Source organism: Agelaius phoeniceus, chromosome 7 (genome assembly GCF_051311805.1).
Source record: "Agelaius phoeniceus isolate bAgePho1 chromosome 7, bAgePho1.hap1, whole genome shotgun sequence".
NCBI classification, from domain to species: domain Eukaryota; kingdom Metazoa; phylum Chordata; class Aves; order Passeriformes; family Icteridae; genus Agelaius; species Agelaius phoeniceus.
The window spans coordinates 17,952,152-17,975,426 of record NC_135271.1 but is presented as its reverse complement, the minus strand read 5'-3'; the positions used below and the strand labels follow the sequence as shown (position 1 = coordinate 17,975,426).

Here is a 23,275-nt window from a genome sequence, read left to right as displayed (position 1 = left end):
GAATCTTTAAAGCTCGTCCAGTTCCATTCTCCTGCCGTGGGCAAGGACACCTTCACTAGACCAGGTTGTTCCAAGCCCCTTCCAGCTTGGCCTTGGAACACTTGCAGGGATGGGGCAGGCACAGCTGCTCTGGGCAGCCCGTGCCAGGGCCTCAGCACCTTCAGGGAAGCATTTCTCCCCGGTATCGCATCTAACCCTGCCCTCTTGTCAGTGGGAAGCTATTCTCCCTTGTCTTGTCACTCCAGGCCCTTGTCCGAAGACCCTCCAGCTTTCTTGCAGCCCCTCCAGATGCTCTAGGGTCTCCTTAGAGTTTTCTGTTCTCCTAAACACCCCCAGCTCTCCTTGCCTGTCTCCATAGCAGAGGGGCTCCAGCCCTGTGCATTAATGAGCCCAGAGGTGACAATATGCAGTGCCAGGCACAGGGTCTCTGTGACCATTTGATGGATTTTCAGCCCCCAGGAGACATGCCTTCCACCTCCAGGTCAGTGTTTGGTGATAACAGCCCTGTGGGTGTCAGTCGTGGTATCTCTGTTAAGGAGCTGGGCAAGGATTTTTTGCATACTGATTCTCTGGCGTGGCCTGTCCTGCAGACAGGCAGGTATCAGCACTTGGCACAGCAGGGCATGCTGGGGTGGAGGTGACAGAGGCAGCACATTCTGGGAGCAGTTACTCCTTGCATTTCCCCCAGTTACACCATCAAGCTGCACCCTTGAATAGAAGAGCTAAAAACCTGTTAATACCACCTGTGCTTTTGGGATTCGGCGCATTCAGTGTGCTCCTCAGATGTTGCAGTTTTCAGATCAGCGGGTTCAGGTGGGCACAATTGGAGCTAATTCACCTAAACATGTGCTGCCTGATTCAGGTCACGGTTTCAGGAGTTATTCACAGGTCTGCTGACGTCATTTCCAGCGTGGAAGCTTTGGTGCAGAGGCAGGGGAGAAGTGTAGGATGGGTGATTGTTGTCCAAGTGGAACCTGTTGCTGCATGCCTGCTGGCACAGGCAGGAGCAGTACCTGGCATGGCCTGTTGCATGTGCCAGGTGAGTTCCTCTGTGTGTGAGCTGGGACCCTGTGCTCCATGGCCCTGCAGTGGTTCTTCCTGTGTGCCTGCTGACACGTGCAGGGATATCCTGGGGCTGGCTCCTTTGCTGTGCAGTTCCTGTCTGTGGGGTTTTTTAACTGATAAAGTATTTTTTTAATAGGGGGATCTGCAGTATGTTAAACCTGTAGAGGCCTGAAGTGATTGCACACTGTCCTGGTGCTGTGGGTCTGATGTGGAATGTGTATTTCTGTGTAGCTGCTGGGTTAATGGAGTGACTGGGTAAAGTGGTAACGTGAGCTTGAATTCCTTGATCACTCTGAAGACTTAGTTTATGAGCTTAGATGTGACTCCTTTTCTGTGTTTCCTAAACTGGAGAACGTTTGCAAGTAGTTCTTCAACATCTGGTAATATGTTACGTGCTCGTATCCTGCCATTGCTTGATGTTTGTATGGGCAGCTTTTAATGCTCAGAACTTGCTTACTTGGAGAGGAAGGAACAGCAATCTGAGATTTCTAACACTGAATATGCCTCAGGTTAGAGAAGGTCAGTACTTGGGTGGATGTTCCCATCATCTGAGAGGAACTGTGAAGGGAGAAGGAGAAAAGGAGAAACGTGAGAGCAAGTTCCTTTCTAGTTTGTCTGTGTACTTTGTTAATTGGAATATTTGTGTGTTGGGGTGATAAGGCAGGATTAATGTCTGTTCTCTTTGATTACATTATTTTCACCTGTAAAATATAAGTCGGGAAGATGATTAATCTCCTCCTTTGGTTGTGCTTCAGATGATCACAGCAAAAGTTGGGAACAGTGTTTGTGTCGAGGTGTAGAGAAGAATGGAGACATGAGTACGTTGGCACTTTCTAAAGATAACTCAAAATCCTAAGTAGAGCATTCAACTGAGAAGAATTTTGGATGGGGATGGAATGGCAGTTCATGATACAATTCCAGTCATATGCACTGTTAGGAATCCTTCAGGTTTACAAGATCTTAATCTCTTGCTTGACATTGTTTGTGTTCTTCATGTACTAGAAAAATAATAGTTTGGGATAAAAGGTGACCTTACTATGATGCTACTGTGTTGCTTTGTTATAGCAACACTAATTTATTTCTTGTTGAAAAAAATTTGTGAAACCTGTAAAGAAAACAGAGATCTGCCCACAACCTTTTGAGGAGATAAGGGCAGTTTTGAGACCATTCCTGGCACCTAAGCTGAGTTTCAGCTGATGGATCTGTGAGCTAGGCTTGCTTATCTTAAGACTCAAAGATGCTGCAGCTTTCTGATGTAATGGAAATATGCAGAGCTCCCTAATCAGACTGGCAGGATCTGTGTCAAAGAGTATGATGGGGATGCTGTAAGCTCCAGTACTTCAGGTTGTTTATTGGTAACTATAAAACACTGGGGTTTGGGGGTTTGGTTGTTTGTTTTGGAGGTTTGGTGTTGTTTTTTCTTCCCTGCTCTGAAAGAGAGCTAAGGTTATAAACAGTTCTTAAAAAAATTCTTACCTGCAGTGGAGATTCTGTAGCAAAGGCATCAATGTGCATTTTAAAGCCTGTACTTTTTCTATTAAATGGCATCATATATATGTATATATTTTTATGTACCTAAATGTACTTGTACACCACCTTGGAATTGGGTTGTTTTTTTGCTTTTTCAGGGTTATCTGTGCAAGAAGGTGCTTCATTTGTTCCTTGATTGTCTAAGGACAAGATCCATAGTCCAAGATAAAGTTGTGTGATGTGTTCATGTAGCCATGAGGACCTGGTGTCAGCTTGTGTTGGCTTTGTCTTCTGGGACTGGTGGTGGTGGCAGTGTCTCAGCCAGCAGTTCAGGGACTCAACAAGAATATATGACTATGTTTGTTAATTTTCTTGCCAATTTTTGGTGCTTGTTGCTCTCTGGATCCAGTTAGTCTGGGCCATTTGGATGCAGAGCACTGGATTTGTGTTCAGTAAAAATCAGATAAAAACTGGGGGAAGAAAAACACAGTTGTATTAACTTTGAGGTGGTGTTTGACCAGCGTGTAAATGGTACAACATTTCCTTGGTCTGAATTTCTGCAGCTTGAAACATGAAGTATATGGCTTTGGGTTTTCTTCTGTTTGCTAGGAATTTGTAGATTGGTGATTTGGACTCAGTGATCTTGGAGGTCTTTTCCAGCCCTAATGATTCTATGAACTAAGCTGCAACTCCAGAGATTACCTACAGTAAAGAGGCTGAAGAGATTTTTTTGCTAGTTCAAATCTATTCTATTACTCCACAGATTGACAGATGGGCAACACTGCTCTCAGTGGCTTCTACCAGAGAGGCTGTAGGATTAGTTCAGAGATAGAAAAGTATTTCATGTAGCTTACCATCTTGATTATAACCTCAGTTATTTCTCAGTTGATTTGGGGAGGAGCATTTTCTGCTTCCTGCCACATTGCTCACAGGTTTCTCCTGAGCCTGGCTGAGCTTCAGTGGCAAAGGATGCAGTTTATGTGGAGTGGTCAGTGACTGCTTGCTCTGGTTCCCCTCCAAGTGTTTACATCTGCCTGGACTGAAAGCTGGCTCTCAATGTCATTTTTATTTCAATTTTTCTTTCCCTTTTAAGAAAGGAAGAAATGGTGTATATGACAAAGAAGCTTTCTCTGGGGTTTTGTTATTTTGGGGATTGTTTTGCAAAGGTTAGGGGTTTTTTGGCACATTTTGAGGTACTGCAGGTAATTTCTGAATGGAAGATGACACCAGCTGTGAACTATTTCCTGAAAAAGTAAGGGTGTTTAATGTCTGACATCTTTGGCTACTGCAAATTTTCCAGCAATATTTCAGCAAATACTTTTTGTAGTTAGTTTGATTGGGCTTTTTGAAAAATTGATGCAAGAATACTGTGGTTTTGGTTTTTTTTTTTTGTCAGAACACCTTTCTTATAGAACCTAAAGGTAGTGGTCAGACCTGAAAGCTTTAGGTCCTTTTGTTACACCAACGGTATTGATGTGGTATTACATTTCTTTGTGTGAAATCAGGTGAGGGAGAGACACCCACAAACACTTGCACCTGTTTTTCTTGTGATAAATAATGGGATTTAGGAGTTAAGTTTTTTCTGGTCTTAAAATGGTAGTTTTCTCTTATGGAAGTCTTGGAAATATTTGGAAGTAAATATGATCTGAGGCTGTCAGTAGGAAGAACTGTTGTAACTGGGGAGACAGATGGTAGTCTGTGAAACTTGACCTACAGCATCTTTCTTTCTTAATTTCAGGGCTCTCCAGCAGAAACTGTTAATTGTGTGATAGTACCTGGGGCTTGCCAAATGCCCATGGGGACTAAGTGAGTTTTCAAAGCTTGTTCTCCTATGTTAACACCCAGCACAGGTCTGGGCACCTGGCTGCTGTCCTTCAGGCTGTCCCCATCCTGAGAGAGAGCGAGTGAGGAGCTGAGCCCAGCTCCCCAGCCCCAGCCAAAATCTCACACCCTTCTCAAGGCAAAGCCCCTCAGCTACAGGAGTGCAGCCAGCTGCACCTTTCCCTCTTCTCCTTGGCTACATCTTTTGTCTCTGAAGTACAAGTCGTTATCATCTCTTAGGCAGCAGATGGGAGAAAATTCCCTGAGAGGGGGAAAAAAAACCTCCTAATCTCTAACATTATCCATCCTGAATTTTTTTCCCATACCAACATGTTACATCAAACTTAAACTTTTAAAGTATATACATACATGCATTACCCCAATTATATCTAGATTTAGATACAGGCACAGTGGGACAGGCAGTTCACCCTAAAACAAGGTGCCTTTGAGGGATGCATTGTGTCTCTCCATCCTTTTGCACCAGCAGGTGCAGCTTGGTCCCTGAGCAAAGACAACCCCACAGATGGGTTTGTATTGGCTTGAGGCAGAATTAATCCAAGCAGTTTTTCCCAGGATACCTCTCATGTGTACCACCAGAACGTTATCTCTGTTGTTCACACCGGTTCAGACTGGGCAGGTGCAGCTCAGTTAGTGGAGCCTCTGGTGTTAACTAACCAGGTGCTACATGCAGCTCCCAGTTTTTCCAAGTCTCCCTGCCCAGTGCCTTCAAGGTGGTTTTAAGCAGTCTGTTCCACCTCTCAACTTTCCCAGCAGCTGGGGCATGATAAGGAATGTGGTCCACCCATTCAATGCCATGTTCTCTGGCCCAGGTGTTCCTAAGGCTGTTCTTGAAATCAGTCCTGTTGTTGGACTCAGTTCCTATGGGGATACCATAGTAGCTGGTTTTCCAGGCCCAGGATGGGGTTCCAGGCAGTGGTGTGAGGCACAGGGTAGGTCTCCAGCCATCCCATGATGGTTTTTACCATCATGACCACGTAGTTTGAGGCAGTGTGATATAATTAATCTGCCAGGCCTCCCCGTACTTATATTTGGACCACTGCCCACCATACCATAGGGGTTTTACCTGCCTGGCCTGCTTGATCTCAGCACACATCTCACAATTGTGGATAACCTGGGAGATACTGTCCATGGTTAAATCTGCTCCTTGGTCTAGTCCCTGCTTGTAGGTGGCATCTCTGCCCTCATGGCCTGGGGCATCATGGACCCATTGAGCTAGGAACAACTCTCCCTTGTGTTGCCAGTCCACATCTTATCTGTGGCACCTCTATTTTTGCAGCCTGATCTACCCTCTTGTTTCAGTGTTCTTCATTAGCCTGACTCTTGAGGACATGGGCATCTACATGACAGACTTCTATAGTAGAGGAAATGTATTGTATTTGAATATTTGTATTTGAATATCTGTATAGAGACTTCGCCCCAGAGGTCCTGGTTGTCCTTGATGGGCTGCAGCTGTGATGTCCTTAATTGGGCTGCAGCTGTAACCAATGAAGATAACTGGGATAAAAGGGGGCAGGTTAGCCAGTCAGGGAGAGCCTTGAAGGAGCCCTGACCTGAGAGAGAGCAGCATGCAGAAGAAGGAGTCAGTGAAGATCTGCAGCCATAAGAATACACCAAAGAGGTATGGACTTTAGAAGTCTGATAACAACAATATAAGACTCTAGAGAAATAATAGAAGAACAACAGACTTCCACAAGTAACTTCTCCACCTGAGTGGCCATGCCTTGCCATTCTTCAGCAGCCCAGATTGGCCTTCCTCCATGCTGCCAGCTGGATTTTTCCCCCTTTCTTGAGCCAAAGCCATGTGCCAACCAAACCAGGCTAGGCTAGACCACATGGTGCTGCCTAGCAAGGCTTCTGTATTCAGCACACAAAAACCAGGTTACCCAGGAACTGTTACTCCTTGTTCACCCTTTCCTCTCAATGTCCTCAGGCCTCACACTGAGCACCAAGAGTTCTCTGAACCTTTCTACCTTGGGAGGGTAAAACAAATGGACCCATTTTCTTTATCTTGCCATGTCTGATGTGCTGGATGATGAGAGATTTTTTTTTTTTATTCTCCCCTCTATTTTGGAAGATAATAAGCTGGTTAAGAGGTTCTTGTTGAGTTGACCTAAAATGTTAGCAACCATATCAGAAAGCACTGTTGTAGCAGTGGAACAGTACTTTTGGCAATGGTTTTCATCTGCAATGTGCCTTCCCTTTTGTTCCTATTCCCACTCCTCCATCATACTCATTTTCCATCATTGTTATTCTGCTGTCCTTCCCTCCTCTGTTTTCTTTCCTGCCTTCTGGAACATAGGAGGATAAACAAGGTATCTGGTCTTAGCTGAGAGCATCCTTACATTTCTTACCTTTAGCTATTTCTAATGAAACAAATTTGTGAGCAGTGAGGACATCCAGACTTATTTTGTTGTCTCTGGCTTCCAGCTTAAGAATGATGATGATGCACTTAAAGGCTTGCAGAAAAAAGGACTAAATGTAGTGTTCTGTTACCTTTATCACTGTGAGGAAAGAGAAGATTCTGAACCAGGAAAACTGGGATTGCTAGGTCATCAACTTCTTTCCCCATCAAAGCAGAATTTCAGACTCAACCAGTTAGGTGCTTGGGGCTTTTATTGGTTGTCTTCTAGATTTCTGCTGTAGTTAACCAGTGTTTAAATTAATCTCTTTCTTGTATTTGAGTAGAAGTCTTGTTATTCTTTTGTATGTTGCATTGGCAAGGAAGGTTAAAACCTGGTGAGGAACAAAAGTATGATGGCAACCTGTACATTAAGAAGAATAAAGGAAATACATTTTCTTCCAGGTGTTATTGTGTAAAAATAAGCTTCCCTTGAAATTATAAATGCACATTTATGAAGTAAATAGACCTTTATAAAATTAGCATTGAACACAGTCCTATGTCCTACCTCCCTATCTGTCCCCTAAACCTAAATTAAGCTCTGTCAGTCTTGAGATCATGAAGTGACTTTTCCATTTGCTGGTTAAAATGCTGTTGGGAATATTTTTTTTTTCTTTGGGTTAGTTTGGTTTTTTGAAAGGAATAGACTGTTCTTCTGAAATGTGATTTCATGAAGATGGGCTGTGGCATCTCTTGGATTAAAGAAGGTGCCTGCTTGTTGATATTTCATACAGTTACAGATGTATCACCCAGTTCTGTTACTGAAAGACAGACTTTAATATACCTGTGTGCAAGTGGGAGGGAAAACATATCAGTCTCTCTTGATTACATGCCAGTCATTTGGTTATTAAGAACCCTTGTGTTTACCTTGGAATAAGTATCAAAGTATTTGACAGTTTCTTGGCACAAGTTGTGTAGCTCTCGAGGAAACACCAACTTGGTGCATTCACCTGAGTTTTCTTGATGTGATGATTGCAGACCCAGCTTCGAAGGTCATAGAATCTTCTAGGCTGGAAAAAACCTCAGAGTTCGTGGAGTCCAACTGTCACCCCACCATTACATATAGAAAAATAGAGTGTATGGTTTTCCTTTGTAGTGGTCTCACAAAGCAGTTCTGCAATGCAGAATTCAGGGGACCGAGTTGAAAAGTATGACTGAAAAATTAAAACCTCCAAATCATCATCATCATCATATCCTTCTATCACTTTCTCACTGCTTTATTATGACCTTTGTTCTTTCTCAAGGTGGTGTTTCCCCAGCAGTGCTCCAGAGGACACAAAGATTTTAAGCTTCTGTGGATTTTTGTTGTTGTTGTTTTCCTGTGTTGAAGCTTGTGCCTTGTGGTTGATGTCTGCAATTTACAATTCAGTGAAGAAAGAAGCAGCTTATAATCTTCTGTGTCTGTTGTTACCTTTTAAAGGTCAAGACCTTTCTGTTTAATTATCTCTGTGTACATCCCTTTAAGAACTTGAAGAGAATTCCAACACCTGGTGAAGCCAGTTGGGCTTCATCCCTCAACTAGCAGGGAGTTTTTGTTCAGTGTTCTGCTGGATGCCAGTGATGTCTGACAAAAATCTGCCTCTTGTAGGATTTGCTATTTATGGACACTAAAAAGATACTAATAGCTGGTGTTGTGATATTATGAAGATAGATGCAGAGAATCTTTTTTCTGGCTTTTTGTTATAATTCACTGTGGCTCAAATTTTTAATTTTTTTTTTTTATTTTTCCTTTTTCCTACTTACCGCCATATGGCCTCAGAGCTGGATTGGGTTGAGGGCAGAAGAGTGAAAGAGGGTGCCAGTACTTCATCTTAGCTGCAACATGAATCCATACCCAAAATAAACTTCTTCAGTGTCTGCCTCTATCTCTACGGCTGTTCCTTCAATCTGTTGTGGATCCACCCTCAAATGAAATGTAGGACTTGCTGATTGTAGCAGCATTTTGTCCTAGAACTTGAAATATGAAAGCTCCCATAAATCATAATCAATATGTTTGTGTCCCACAGATCTGGGATTCATCAGATACAGGGAAAATACCAGTCAACTCAGCATTTTATCAAATAGTGCTTGAGAAGTTATGTGCTTATGGAGCAGTGAAAACCTGTGTTGGGAGGTGGGTTAGATATAACTGGAAGGGCTTCAGCTCCATATGTACCAGCTGCCTGTGTATGAAGATGGAATTCTGTCCAAGTCCCACATTATGAGATTTCTGCCTTACATTATAAGGAGTAAGAAATGTTTAGAAAGTGCCAGAATGTGTGGTTGCAAAGAAAGCATGTCAGACAGGCCATATTGTGGAAGCACACAGTTTGGGAGGGCTAGGAAAAGGCACTGTGACCACAAAACATTTGTTGGCAATTATGTGTTGTCTAACAAAATTACTGAAGTTTCTCATTTCAGATATTTGTGTATAATTTGTATTTGGTGAGAGTCACTTCAGCTTGCAAAGAATATTCATTGTTTTCAGAGATGGCAGCTCAGTAAAGACTTTTTCCTTCATTTTTCTTTCAGAAAGATTATTTGAAGAGAAAATTTAGGTGTGAGCATTTTTCTAATTATTTTGAAGAATTTTTTGATTTCTTCAAAATCATGAAGAAGCTTAAACTTTATAAGCCAGTAAGTTGAGGTTGTGTGGTACAGGTTGTAGGAATTAAAATGCTTGTACTTGGGGATGCTCTTTCTTGCTCTTTGCCTTCTTTTACTGCCTCTGGGTTAGAGGTCTGTGTAGTAAAATGTATGACCTTGAAACTTCTTGACAGTCAATCAGATGATCCCACAGTCACTCCTGGCAGGAGCTTGAGGTCTTTTCCCCTGCCTTGATCTAGTGCAAGTGAAGTTAAGAGCATCACTCTGGAGATCCTCCCAGTTCGATTCTGCAAAGTCTCGGTTGCCTGCATACACAGAAACACCAGAGGGGTCAGGATTAGTTTGGCTGCTGTGAGTTTGTGTCTTGTATTTTTGCCACATGTTTGTCTGCCTTGAGCAGTTTGGGAAACTGAGAAATGATTTATTCTGTGATGGTCAGATACAGATCCGTGGCTGGACAGTTTGAGCAATAGCACAGGAGTCAAGGTGATGGGCACTGTTATCCCTGTGCTCACTTTCCATCTACAGCCTCCTTGCTAGAGAGGGTTTGGGTTACTTTTCATGAATTATTGAATAAACCAGTCTGTTTAAAAGCATTACTTATAGTCAGTCATCAACCAGTGTGATCGTGCTACAGATGAAGGAATGTGTTAAGGAAATGTGTATTTTTAAACAGGAAATTCTTCTGATGAGCTTAGTGTTTGCAACAAATTATATTTGTGATTCTAGACTTTTCACAGCTATGAAGCCAAGATTAGATATATCAGCAACTATTGCCTAAATATATGCAAAGTCGTAGTTTTCTTCAGATTTGGGTTTTAGCAGATTTTGGCAGGGCTCTGATTTGGTTTGATTACCACAGGATATCAATTTATCAGTGCCCAAGACTGACCATTAGCAAATGAGACTCTTCCCTTCCTAGAAGATGATGTTTTCACATGCCCTTCAGAATGTTTAGATTCTGCTAATTGAAAGAAGAACTTGAGGTGCTGGAAATAGCTGTAACAAAGGTGTTTACAGAAGGCAGGGACTGGGACCAAGATCTGCAGAAGATATCACTATGGATATTGCCCCTTTCCAGTGAAACTGATTTTTATTTGGTTGTTACTTCATTGTTACTTACAAAATAAGTAACTTGGGCCATGGCCTCAGCAAAACTATAAAAACCTTCCTTGACACACATATTCTTGTAGCTGTGGCTCAATATTCTAATCTTAAATTACTGTTAAGATTATAAATCATAATTTAAATTATAAAACGTCTGTGTATAAATCCTTGTATATGTTACTTTTATCCTAGCAAGTTAAATGGGTCTTAAACTGTGAGATAAGTCTGTGTAGCAGGGTAGTTGGGATGAGGTGATTACAGGCTGGTTTGAGACAGAGGAGGAGTAGCAGAATGCTTAGTGAAAGCAGAAAATGGTAGGTAATATAAGAAATAAATAGTCTTGGATTTTTATTTAAAATGGAAGCCATATGAATTAGATTAGACAAACTCAGTATGTACTTACACAACTCCTATATTGCTGCTCCTCCTTCCTGGCAGGACCAGTGTTCTCTGGACTGCATCCAGAGGAAAAAAAAATTAAAATAATTTAAAACATGTAAAACTTGTGAATAGCTAATAACTGACAACTTGTTCTTGTGATCATTTCATGTTTTCTGTGCCCTACAGCACCTCACTGCATCTTCCATGGGCAGGCTCTTGCTTGTACCATTTATTTGGTTGTTCTCTTTTTGGGTTAGGGCCTTTTAGCCACTCTTGTGCTACAAACAGGTAGATTTTTCCTCACTGTGGAATGAGCCTTTTCTTGCTTTTATGCACTTCTGTCCAAAATATTCAGCACTAATAACAAGCCATGAGATTTTTGGAGGATTTTCCTTTCCTTAGTGAATATTTGTAAGTAGTGAAGTGAACTGATAGCACTTGATGCTTAGCTTGGAGCTGAACTCTGCAGGGCTTCAGTCACATGTTGGTGCAGCTGGTGCAGTTTGGGAAGCCCAATAAACTGACTCATGACAAGAGGTAGCCTTGCTGTGTTCAAACAAGCAATGTTTTGACACTGGCAAATAAAGAGAGATTCTGAATCGGTATGAGATAATTCCCTGGGGAGATTGAAGGGGACTGTGGGATAGATTGATGACTCATGCAGCACTGATGTTATCAAAATTGTGTTCATCACATGAAATAGGTTCTCAGTGCCCTTTCAGAAGGGAAGCTATGAGCTGCAAAACTGGAGGACTTGCTTTGTGGTCCTCATCAGTGGGTGTCATATTTGGGAGGATGATTGCAGTGAAATTGTTACCTGATGCTGTGAGATAAGTCACATCAATTGTTACCTGATGCTGTGTAACTGAACCTTACCTAATTTTGGGCTAGAAGAAAGGTATGACAGTTCACTTGAAGTTAATGTTGGCTGTTTTTTAATTAGTAAAAGTATCTTCAGCAAAACATGGTTCAAATAATTTAAAAAAAGATATTTCTGTAAGCACAAGGCTTTTACATTGTGATCAGAGGAGGGTAACCTGCCCAACCCCCAAAAAAGCTTTGTGACATACTCCCTTCAGATAATAAACCTGGTGAAAGTGTAGCAACTTCTGCAGATTTGTCAGTTTGTAGACATTATTAGTGAAGTAATATGTACTTAGTGGAATTAGCAATTGGTGTTTTATGGTAAATGCAAGTGGGTTGCATTTTGAGACTGAGGAAAACTTAGGTTTAAAGGAAATCCAGTTGCTGTCTTTATAGGAATTGGTGTTACGCCTTTGAGACTGATCTTCAGGGCTTTTTAGATGTTTCAGGAAAGTTTCTGATGTCTGGGCTCTCACACCTCTGGAGAGTCTGGAATACGTGAGTTTATTAGCAGAGATTCTGAGCAGCAAGTTCTTGACTGAGGGCTACTGAAAGTGAGGCATAAACATAGAAATAAATAGAGAATCTGTAGTATGACAGAAGAATGTTGTGTTGATGCCTTTAACCTTCTTTTTGTCATTCAGTGGATGTTACTGGATCTTGACACATTGTTAATAACATTGCTGATTTCCAGCCTCTGCAGACAGGGCCTTTACTGGTGGCTTTTGTAGTGAAATTTTTTTGCTCACAGCAGACAAAGTAACAACAGGATTCTAAGGAAAATCTGCATGCAGAGTTATTGACTTCGAAATTTATTTTTTTATTTTTTTATTTCCCACTTGCAGTGACTTGGAGAATTTTTTTAGGGATGTTGTATTAGCCTGACATGAGTAGAATTCCTTGAGATTTCTTGAGAATTTCTTGATTTCAGTCTCCTTCTTCTGGGGGTGTCTTGGTTTGAAAGACAGGTGTCTGCTAAGGAAAGCGGGAGCCTCCCTCGGAATGGAAAATATGATCCCCTCCCTCCAACTTACTGTAACTTTGAAGTTAAGGGGCTTTCAGGCAAAGATATGGGAAAAGGAATAACAATTCTTGGTGGAGGGATAGAATGTAAGAGAATAGTGCAGAAGGTAATCTCAGCCCTGAAGAGTTGCAGCTGTACTGATCACCAATCAGGAACAGCCCTGCCCTAAACAGGCCACAGCTGTGTCCAGTGAGGCTGAGTGCTAAAAAACAGGGGGTTAGCTGGGGGAGAAGTAACCTGGGGTTTGTTGGCTGTGCTGTGAGGAAGAAGGAGTCAGTGCTGCAAGGACATGGCCATGACAAATCACTGAGAAGGTATGGGAGCTTTGCAGTAAGATGACAACAATCATGAGAAATCACCCAGAAGGTATGGGAGCTTTGCAGTAAGATGACAACAATCATGAGAAATCACCCAGAAGGTATGGGAGCTTTGCAGTGAGATGACAACAATCATGAGAAACCACTGAGAAGGTATGGGAGCTTTGCAGCAAAATGACAACAATCATGAGAAATCACTGAGAAGGTATGGGAGCTTTGCAGCAAAATGACAACAATCATGAGAAATCATCCAGAAGGTATGGGAGCTTTGCAGTAAGATGACAACAATCATGAGAAATCACTGAGAAGGTATGGGAGCTTTGCAGCAAAATGACAACAATCATGAGAAATCATCCAGAAGGTATGGGAGCTTTGCAGTAAGATGACAACAATCATGAGAAATCACCCAGAAGGTATGGGAGCTTTGCAGCAAAATGACAACAATCATGAGAAATCACCCAGAAGGTATGGGAGCTTTGCAGCAAAATGACAACAATCATGAGAAATCACCCAGAAGGTATGGGAGCTTTGCAGCAAAATGACAACAATCATGAGAAATCACTGAGAAGGTATGGGAGCTTTGCAGCAAAATGACAACAATCATGAGAAATCACCCAGAAGGTATGGGAGCTTTGCAGTAGGATGACAACAATCATGAGAAATCACCCAGAAGGTATGGGAGCTTTGCAGTAAGATGACAACAATCGTGAGAAATCACTGAGAAGGTATGGGAGCTTTGCAGTAGGATGACAACAATCATGAGAAATCACCCAGAAGGTATGGGAGCTTTGCAGTAAGATGACAACAATCGTGAGAAATCACTGAGAAGGTATGGGAGCTTTGCAGTAAGATGACAACAATCATGAGAAACCACTGAGAAGGTATGGGAGCTTTGCAGTGAGATGACAACAATCATGAGAAATCACCCAGAAGGTATGGGAGGTTTGCAGTAAGATGACAACAATCATGAGAAACCACTGAGGAGGTATGGGAGCTTTGCAGTAAGATGACAACAATCATGAGAAATCACCCAGAAGGTATGGGAGCTTTGCAGTAAGATGACAACAATCATGAGAAATCACTGAGAAGGTATGGGAGCTTTGCAGTAAGATGGCAACAATCATGAGAAATCACTGAGAAGGTATGGGAGCTTTGCAGTAAGATGACAACAATCATGAGAAATCACTGAGAAGGTATGGGAGCTTTGCAGTAAGATGGCAACAATCATGAGAAATCACCCAGAAGGTATGGGAGCTTTGCAGTAAGATGACAACAATCATGAGAAATCACCCAGAAGGTATGGGAGCTTTGCAGTAAGATGACAACAATCATGAGAAATCACTGGGAAGGTATGGGAGCTTTGCAGCAAAATGACAACAATCATGAGAAATCACTGAGAAGGTATGGGAGCTTTGCAGTAAGATGACAACAATCATGAGAAATCACTGAGAAGGTATGGGAGCTTTGCAGTAAGATGACAACAATCATGAGAAATCACTGGGAAGGTATGGGAGCTTTGCAGCAAAATGACAACAATCATGAGAAATCACCCAGAAGGTATGGGAGCTTTGCAGTGAGATGACAACAATCATGAGAAAGCTTAGGTGCCAGGCATGGTCTCAGAACTGCCCTTATCTCCTCAAAAGGTTGTGGGCAGATCTCTCAGTTTTCTTTACAGGTTTCACAAATTTTCTTCAACAAGAAATGAATTAGTGTTGCTATAACAAAGCAACACAGTAGCATCATAGTAGGGTCACTTTTTATCCCAAACTATTATTTTTGTAGTACATGAAGAACACAAACAATGTCAAGCAAGGGGCTGCAGCAGGGCAGGCTCACCCAGTGGCAAACAAGAGGCAGCAGAAACTCTGCAGGTGTAGCTGGAATCACAGGGCATCAAGTGTAGCAAAAAAACCCAATTTCTGAATGGTCTCATTTCTGAAGCACTGGAGGATTTAGCCATGCAGCTGTAGAGAATATAGGATTACTGGGATTCAGTGGTTTTCTCAAGACCATGGTGCATCCTAAGAAGACATATATAAAAATCAGAAAAGCTCTGCAGTTTGGAGGTATTGGAAAGTCAAAAACTGCAGAATTTTGGCTGAAAAATAGTGCTGTTAATAGTGGCATGCCAGACAGTTTTCTTGGGAATGGAGTTGCATTTCTGAAAGGAAAATTTTGTTCAAATACATTCAGATGTGTGTATGTATGTGTGTGTATATATATATATGTATAAATTGATGATTTAGAGCTCTCTTACCAGACAGCTGGAAAGTCTTAATTTTTCCAGGAATAAAAACCAAAATGCTCATTAATTAATAAAAGTCATGGTAGAGCAGTGATTTTTTTTTTCCTTGGTCTTAATCAAGACTGGGGAACTTGAGAAACCCATTCTAGATGAATGGGCAGAGGAAGTGGAGCAGCACTTGTACAGGTCCACATCAGCAGCTTCTACATATTAGATTAACAAGAATCTAATTGTTTCAAAATTCACAGCTGTTTATGAAATGCAGCAAGGCCATTCAAGTGTCTTCTGATGGTCAGTTAAAATGAAGGGACTGATTATAGCTATTTGAAATCCTGAACTCTAAGAGTATCTGCATGTTCTCTGTTAGCACTGTAAGGAGTTCTTTATCTAAAAGTAATGTAGATGCCTGAACAAGAATGGCTTTGTCTTAGGAATGTTTAAACCGATTATTCAAACAATTTGGACATGATGTGGGGTGTCAATTAAAAAATGCTGGTATATTCCACTTATCACAGACATTGTCTAAGTCTGGTTATTGAAACAATCATAAGGGAGTCAACTGCCATAAAAGATGGAAAAAGCAAGCAGTAATCCCTTGAAACTCAAAGGTTTGCTGAAGTGGCTCTGGCCATTTTAATGTTTAATTACTTTTTAAATAATAAATAATCAATTGCAGTTTAGTGTGCTGCTTTTTAACAGCACCTTTCAATTGTCTGAGAAGGTGCTTCTGTAGGAGGGCATTTGGAAGGATAATGTCAGTGGTGCTGGGGCTTTTGGAGACAAGTTGGTTGTCTATTGCTTTGAACTCAGTTTCTTTGCTCATGAGTTTCTTGTGTGGAGACTTTTATATTCCAATTGCCTCAGTTTAAATGCAGGAGATTGAGTGAAAACCAACTTAACAGTAGCTTGCTTGATTGTGCATGTATCTTGAAACTTCTTTCATGCAGTTTTATACAAGGTGAAAGCAGATCTTTGAAGGTACTGACTTCTGTGTGAACAGTAGCATCTCTTCTTGGGTTTGGGTTTTTTTGGGGGTTTTTTGGGGGCTTGGTTTAGTTTTGAAGTCCTTGGGTGGTCCTGCTTTCTGTCCTGCATCCAGTCTCAAGCATCCAACAGGTTGTTGCTGCTTTACCAGGTTTCAACACCAGCAAGAGGTGCTGCTGGTGATCTTGGAGGAGATTTGAAATCAATTCACAGTCAGACTAGATCTGAATTTAGGATTAGGTGACTTTTCATACTGTGACATGTCTGAACAAGACTGTTTTGAGTATAAACAAGTATTATTTTCTGGTTTAGGATTAAAAAGCTGAAACAGGTGGTGACTTCTTCCCAAGTACTGCCAATCTGTCCCTTCATCCATGACCTTCCTGTTCATGAGCTCCTGCATTCTGAAGCCTTTTGTCTCTTGGCAAAAGAATTAAGAAACAAAACAGATACCTATTCAATATTCTGTTTATTGAACAATGTCTCTTCAGTGCCCTGGATGAGTCACGGGTCCTGCTGAAAAATAAATGCAGTCATGTAAATTTTCCCAGCAGTTGCACGCCAAGGGTGTTTGTTGGACTGAATGGATAAGCTTAAATCTGATATTTTTGTGCTCCAGTGTTTGTCTTTGGAAGTGTAATAGTTTGTCTGAGCTTGCATTTTGAAGACACTCTGTGTGTTGTGTTAGTAGTGGGTAGCACTGCATTGGTGGCGTTTTGTACTGGGCTTCACTGTTAAGGCATCAAATACCTGAACTTTCCAAAGTTCAAAGATGAATATTGTTTTAAGGGAATTGCTTGCAATCTTTTTATTTTAATAAAGAGATTCCAAGTGATTAGATGATTTGTAGTTACTTAATAGTGCTCAGTGTTAAGGAGCTGTGGTGGTAAAAGCTGCTTATAATGGAAGAGCTTGAGGAAAGCAGAACTGGTTGGTGTCAAGTGGAAGAACTTTGGTGTTTTCTTGCTTCCTTGAAACCAGGTTTTGTTGGAACTCGTTGTTTAATTGAAGCTTTGTTCTGTTGTGGGTTTTTGAGGGGCCTGGTGCAGGATGTGTCCTGGGCAGTTTTTCTTGGGGCATCCAAAGGGAGCAGGTCCCTCTCTTCCCATTGCAATCCTGCCTCGTGGAGGCATCCTTTGCCTCCCTGCCTCTGTTTCTCACAGCTCTGCTGCTGCACTCCTCCTCAGCCACCCTCATGATGGACAGAGTGTTCAGCACATTTAAGTGACCTTTCAGCAGTGCTGGCATTCATGACAGCACCAAAACTGCACACAAGATTTAAGGTCAGCCCTCAATGAATCTCTATGGCATGGACATGGAGAGATCACATGTCAGAGAAAGAATACCAAATCCTAAAGTGAGTTGCCTGTCTGACATTGATGGTTGTTCTAGTACAGATTTTCTGAATAACTTATTGGTATTTTTGTGTCTCCTGTCTGTTCCCCAGACTCAAAGTAGTAAGAAATTGGCCACCAGAAAACCAGAAGTGTAATTTGGCAGGAAATAGATGAACATATCCTAGGACAGAAGGAGGTCAGTCTGTGTGAATAGGGAAGACTTAAGAATACAGCCTTTTGGATGGACCAAAATCTTCTGTGAATAACTCCCATGGGGGGAATCCTGGGAAAAAATAGAGGTTTTGGAGTTAATGATGTGACAATAGGAAGCTGGAAAGGTAAGAAGTCACTATGAATGAATTGAAAAGCAGTTTAATGATATGACCTTAACAAGGGAATTATAAATTAATTATATAATCATAATTGTAAATTATAATACTTTGATAACGTTGTGGGTATTATAGCACTCATTATATAATAACTATAAATTATAATTAATCACCTGGTTTAGTGTAAGGTCTGCCTGACCATAGAAGGGTATTGAAACTAGATGAGCTTTAAGGTCCCTTCTATCCAAACCATTCTCTGATTCTATAAATGTGACCACCTCCCAAATGGTAGCATTTTTAGATTTCTCAGGTTTGGTCCAGTTAAAGGCACTTTGTAATTCTCATTCAGTTGACAATCAAATACTTTTCCTCTTACAGTAGGATTAGTAAAGGTAAATAAGCAATTAGCTTAGTAAGGACATTCAGAGGCAATGCCATCAAATACATGGATTCAGGATCAAAAGATGCAGGACAGAATCCATATCCATATGCATATTTTGGGAAACAGCCATTGCAAAGATTAGGCAGATGTGGCAAGGAAGAATAAGTGACTTAAGGTACTGCTAACCTGTCTCTTCCAGATGATCATTAATGCTGGTAAGGATATATTACTGCAAAAGAATATTTTTCAGGTCTTTGATTATGGGTATCACTGCATGGGACATTCTGGAAATGTGTTTGGTATGTACTGGAGTTGATTCATCTTTTCTCCCTAACATGCTTTGTTCTTAAGCAGCTGATTTAAAAACGAATCTTGTGTTCAATACTTAATTGTGATAAAGATGCATTTCCCAAATAAGGTTTTAACAAACCTTAGTTCATAGAAAATTCTGCTGCTGAGCCCCTGCCTTGGCAGCAGCCTGGGATCAGCATGTTACATTGAACCTCAAACAGGTGCTGGCTGGGGGCTTGAGCATCTGAGCCTGCAGACACCAAACCTGCCTTTCCTTTGGCTCTTTGTAACAGATAAACAAAGGAAAAGGTGCAGTTGGCAGAAGCCACAGAACCATGGAATGGGCCAGGTTGGAAGGGACCACAGTGGGTCATCTGGTCCAACCTCCCTGCTCAACATTTTGTTGCCAATGTTTGATTCATGCTGTTCAGGGAGAGCTCCATTTCATCAGAAAATACACTTAATGAGTAGTGTTGCAACTGGAAATAAATTGTAAATAAGTTTAGCCACCACAGGGACCCATGCTGGGGCTTCCCAAATGTGCAAGCACTGAACTGTTCTGGTCCTAATAGGGATTGATGGTTTTTTTTTCCTGCCATGAGAGGATGTCTGTGTGCACCAGCTGGCTTGCTTTGCTGCCTCCTTCTGTGAATAATTCAGCTGGTTTCTTTTTTTTTTTCAGTTTATCATTCTGTAGTTCAGCCAGGATCTCTGAATCATTCATCTGATTCTTTGTGATCATGTCAGATGACTTATGTGCATGCAGTATATCAGTGAGGTCTGATTTCTTAGTAAAATTATATTGTATTTTGTTATTTATGTAGCTTTAACATGAATACTGATGAAGTTTGGTTTTTTTAAATATGCCAATGTTTTATTTTAAGAAGTCAAAGTGTCTGCATTCGCCATAAAATTTTGCCCAGTAGCCACCCCCCCTCACCTGTTATTTCAAGATTAACTGTAAATCTTTTCTCTAAAAGCATGGTTTTACAGTGCATGTCAGGCTGTGGTAATGCTGTGTCAGGAAACTAATCAAATCTGAAAACGAGACCTAGAAATCCATTGAAAAAGTTTCATCATTTACAAATTGGATTAACTTATGTATGGAGTAGACACTGCAGGTTACAGACCTTCTCATTGTATGTTTTTGACATACTTGGTGAATTTTGAGTGTTGTGCTGCTGTTGGAGTGTTTTGGGGTTTGCTAGTGGGTTTTTAAATTATTTTCATGGTCTCATAAATGAGTTGGATATTTCCATGGTCATGGATTTTTGAATCAGTCTGCTTCAGTCTTTAGTGTGGTGCATCATGCCTAAATGGAACCTTTGCTCTGATCTTTGTGATGGCTTCCAAAGTTTAAATATGAGCTTTTTGCAAGTAGTAAATATGACATGCTCTCTTTCCTGTAAAATATCTGTGACTGTTGTGGTAACTTTTTGCATATTAGTGGAGAGAGGAAAAAAAAATCAACATTGCTGACATCCAAAAACACACCATAAAAATAAAGTTTCATACTGGTTTAATAATGTAAAGGATCTTCATTGTGTTAATCACTATGCATTATATAATGAGTCTGTGAAGGATGTGAAAGGAAAAGAAGCTATGCTTTAGAAAGGCTTTTCTTTGATTCCTCTGTACCTGGTTGTTTCTAGATTTGGATCTTTAGGCAAATATAGAGACAGTTTTAATGGAATTTTTTGGGGATACCATAGAATAACTTAGTTCAGATAATTATTTCTGGCCTCATTCATTATAATAGTTGCTTACTACCTGTCAGACAGTTAGTTTGGTCTTTTATCCTTGATACAGCTAGGAAGTGACAAGCAGAAACTCTTAGTGATTTCATTTCTATAGTACACTGATATTTTGATTGTTTTGAAATAGCATTTTGATGATGGGGAGTACATTGCATGTGTACAGCTTTTCACTTGGAATCTTACCAAAATAACTGTGTTAGAGTTATTCATAAGTAAACATCAAGCTCTAATTTTTGGTTGACATTTAAAGACCCTGTCCATTGATCTGCCTGACCACTCCTAGTCTGTTTTTTCCCAGCTTCTTTTGTTGGCTTTTGTGGAAGCAGACAGTACATTCCCTATGGGCCAGAGGATTCCCATTCCTTCCTCCCCATGTCTGCAGCTTTCCTCAGCCTTTTGAAGGGGATGGCAAAGTTACTGATCTCCATTCTAATGGAAGTGGTACCTGGTGTGATAGATGTTGTTCACCCACAGGTGTACACATAGCTGGCATCTGTCAGTCTGTCTGTGTTCTGCAGGGAGCTCCAACAGCATGGAAGGGAAGTGGCAGAGTTGGAGCTTTTCCTGTCTCCCTGTGGACCAAGCTTAAGGATTTTCTGCAGCAGGGGAAGAACAATTCATTAATTTGGCTTAACTGAGCCCAGAAACTGCTGCTAAGGCTGCTTTTGTGATCTGGTTATTTAACCTTATTTTGCACTGTCAGATGCTGACTCCTGGCAGATGAAGCAAATAAGTGTTTAAGCCAGGCAGAGTTTAAAAGGAGCAGTTCTCTCTTCTCCCTGCCTACACACACACTTGCCAAGTATGGGTTGTATGGAACAGAATAACCTGGAATGCACTGACTTTGCCCATCCTCTCTGAATGCAGGATTCACCCACCCTTGGCTTTTTCAGGTTGTGAAATACAAGTGGTGCCTTTGTCCTGCGACTGCTTTGAGACTTCAAGGTGAAAATGTGATATGTGAATGTGTCAGAATAGAATTTTCTTATTCTAATTTCAAATTTTCTAATTCCGAATGTTACTTTGGATTGCTCTGTCAATTTAAAAATTCCTAATGGCTTGATCAAACTAAGTTTATTAGTGTTGATAATTCCTTCTATAATTTATTATGCGAGTAATGGCATTGTAAAATATAGTCCCACTGTGTAATTGTGAATGGAGTGGAAGACCAGATCTTTGCTATTAACATATTGGTCCAATTCCTTCCCTTTCTATCATTAAGATACATATAATTAGCTAGTCAGTATTTACCTAGTGTCTGGAGCTTGATGTGCCAGTGATTCTGTTGTATGTGCAAAGGTTTAATGAAATTCTGCATTTATATAGTTGTGTATCTCCATGCTGCTGCGTTGACATCAGACAAGTTTTATACTTCAATAACTCAAATTCCCTCAAAGTCCTGCTGCAAATTAGGAATTACCAGTACTGTGCATTTTCAGCCAAGTTGTGCTAAACTTGTGATACTGCTTTAAAGTCATGGTGATGCTCTCAGGATGTTTCAAATAGGGTCTTTGAAATAGAATTTCTAATGGCTTAGTCAAATGCATCACCATATGAAATGATCAGATGTCATTTCCATTTTAAAGAGATTCCTGTAATATGAAAGATTCCAATCAAGATGTTTTCACACTTCACTTAGCTCATCATATGCAAACTAAATTAAGGTATCAGTCGACCTACCAGATGTGGTAGGCACAGAATATCAGAGCCTATATTTCAGGGATGGCAGCAAGTGTTGGCTGCTGTACAGTTTGGAGATCCAAAACTTTCTTTGATTGCAAGCGATGATTTTCATCTTGTAGTTCCTTTATTGCCTGTTGATGAGTTTGGCTTGTGTCTGATTTACATAAGTGTAGTGTCTGGGAGAACATGTGCCAGGTAAGGCTTGGAATGGGTACTAGTCATAGGTTTGGAGCAGTTGTTCTGGTTCCTAGATTTAGGTAGTGATAAATGCTTGCGTGTTAAATAAAAAGGATTGTGAACTGTCATGGGCAGAATCTTTTGATGGCACACCTGTGTGTGTCCCAGCTTGAAGCTCACAGGTGTGCATATGGAGAAAATATTTCCCAAACCACTTCCAGTTTTCTGTAGACTGTTTAATTTCTGCCATCGTCCCTTAACCTTCTCGCATCTTTTCCAATGTTTCTGTAGTTCATCTTAAAGGATTTTTATTTTGATCTTTGGTTCATCTTTAGGGTCTTTTTTTAAAAAGGTTGTTTAAGATGTACAAGTAGCAATGATGTCTGCTGAAATGATTCTTCCACTTCCAGCACCTTTTCAAATACAGTGACAGCCTGTCCCAGAGACATGGGGGATTGCTTTAAATACTTCTACAGATGACATGTGAGTTATGTTTTAGACTGACAACTTGCCTGCCTTTCCAAGCCACCCAGGAGCCACCTCTGAGGCAGAAGCCAATGTTGGTGCCCTTGACTTGATCCTGAAGGAGCTGGCAAAGGTTTCTGCAGCCAAGGTGACAGACCTGCAGTTGTGGCTGTGCTCACCAGTGGCCAGACAGTGCAGTTATTAAAGGTTCCATCTTGCAGAGCTTATCCAGCTGATTAGGTTCATCCACATATCATGTACAGTCAGCTCATTTAGCTGTGTTTCTGCTCTTGACCTCTGCAAACTGGGGACCAGGAGCCATTTCCCTATCTTTAGCAAGTGCCAGGCTTCCACAGATCCATTCTCAGTTCCATTTAATGAATTTGGCGTTAAGATTCTGTTAGGTCTAGTGCTCTCATGGTGGAATAGAACCACACCTGGGCAGCATCAGGGTAACTACATGACAGATTCTTGTGTGCACTAATGAAGAATATATTTTATAGATCGTTTTAAGAAACGCTACCACTTTCATCTCTGTCTAGATGAATTTTCTTGGTACCTCTGACAT

General features: G+C 41.0%; 1 protein-coding gene across 6 annotated transcripts in view; it reads left to right on the top strand.

Moving 5' to 3' along the window:
- Window positions 1-23,275, top strand: part of DIP2A (disco interacting protein 2 homolog A) — an 81,704-nt gene that overhangs the window by 746 nt on the left and 57,683 nt on the right. The window lies entirely within an intron of this gene.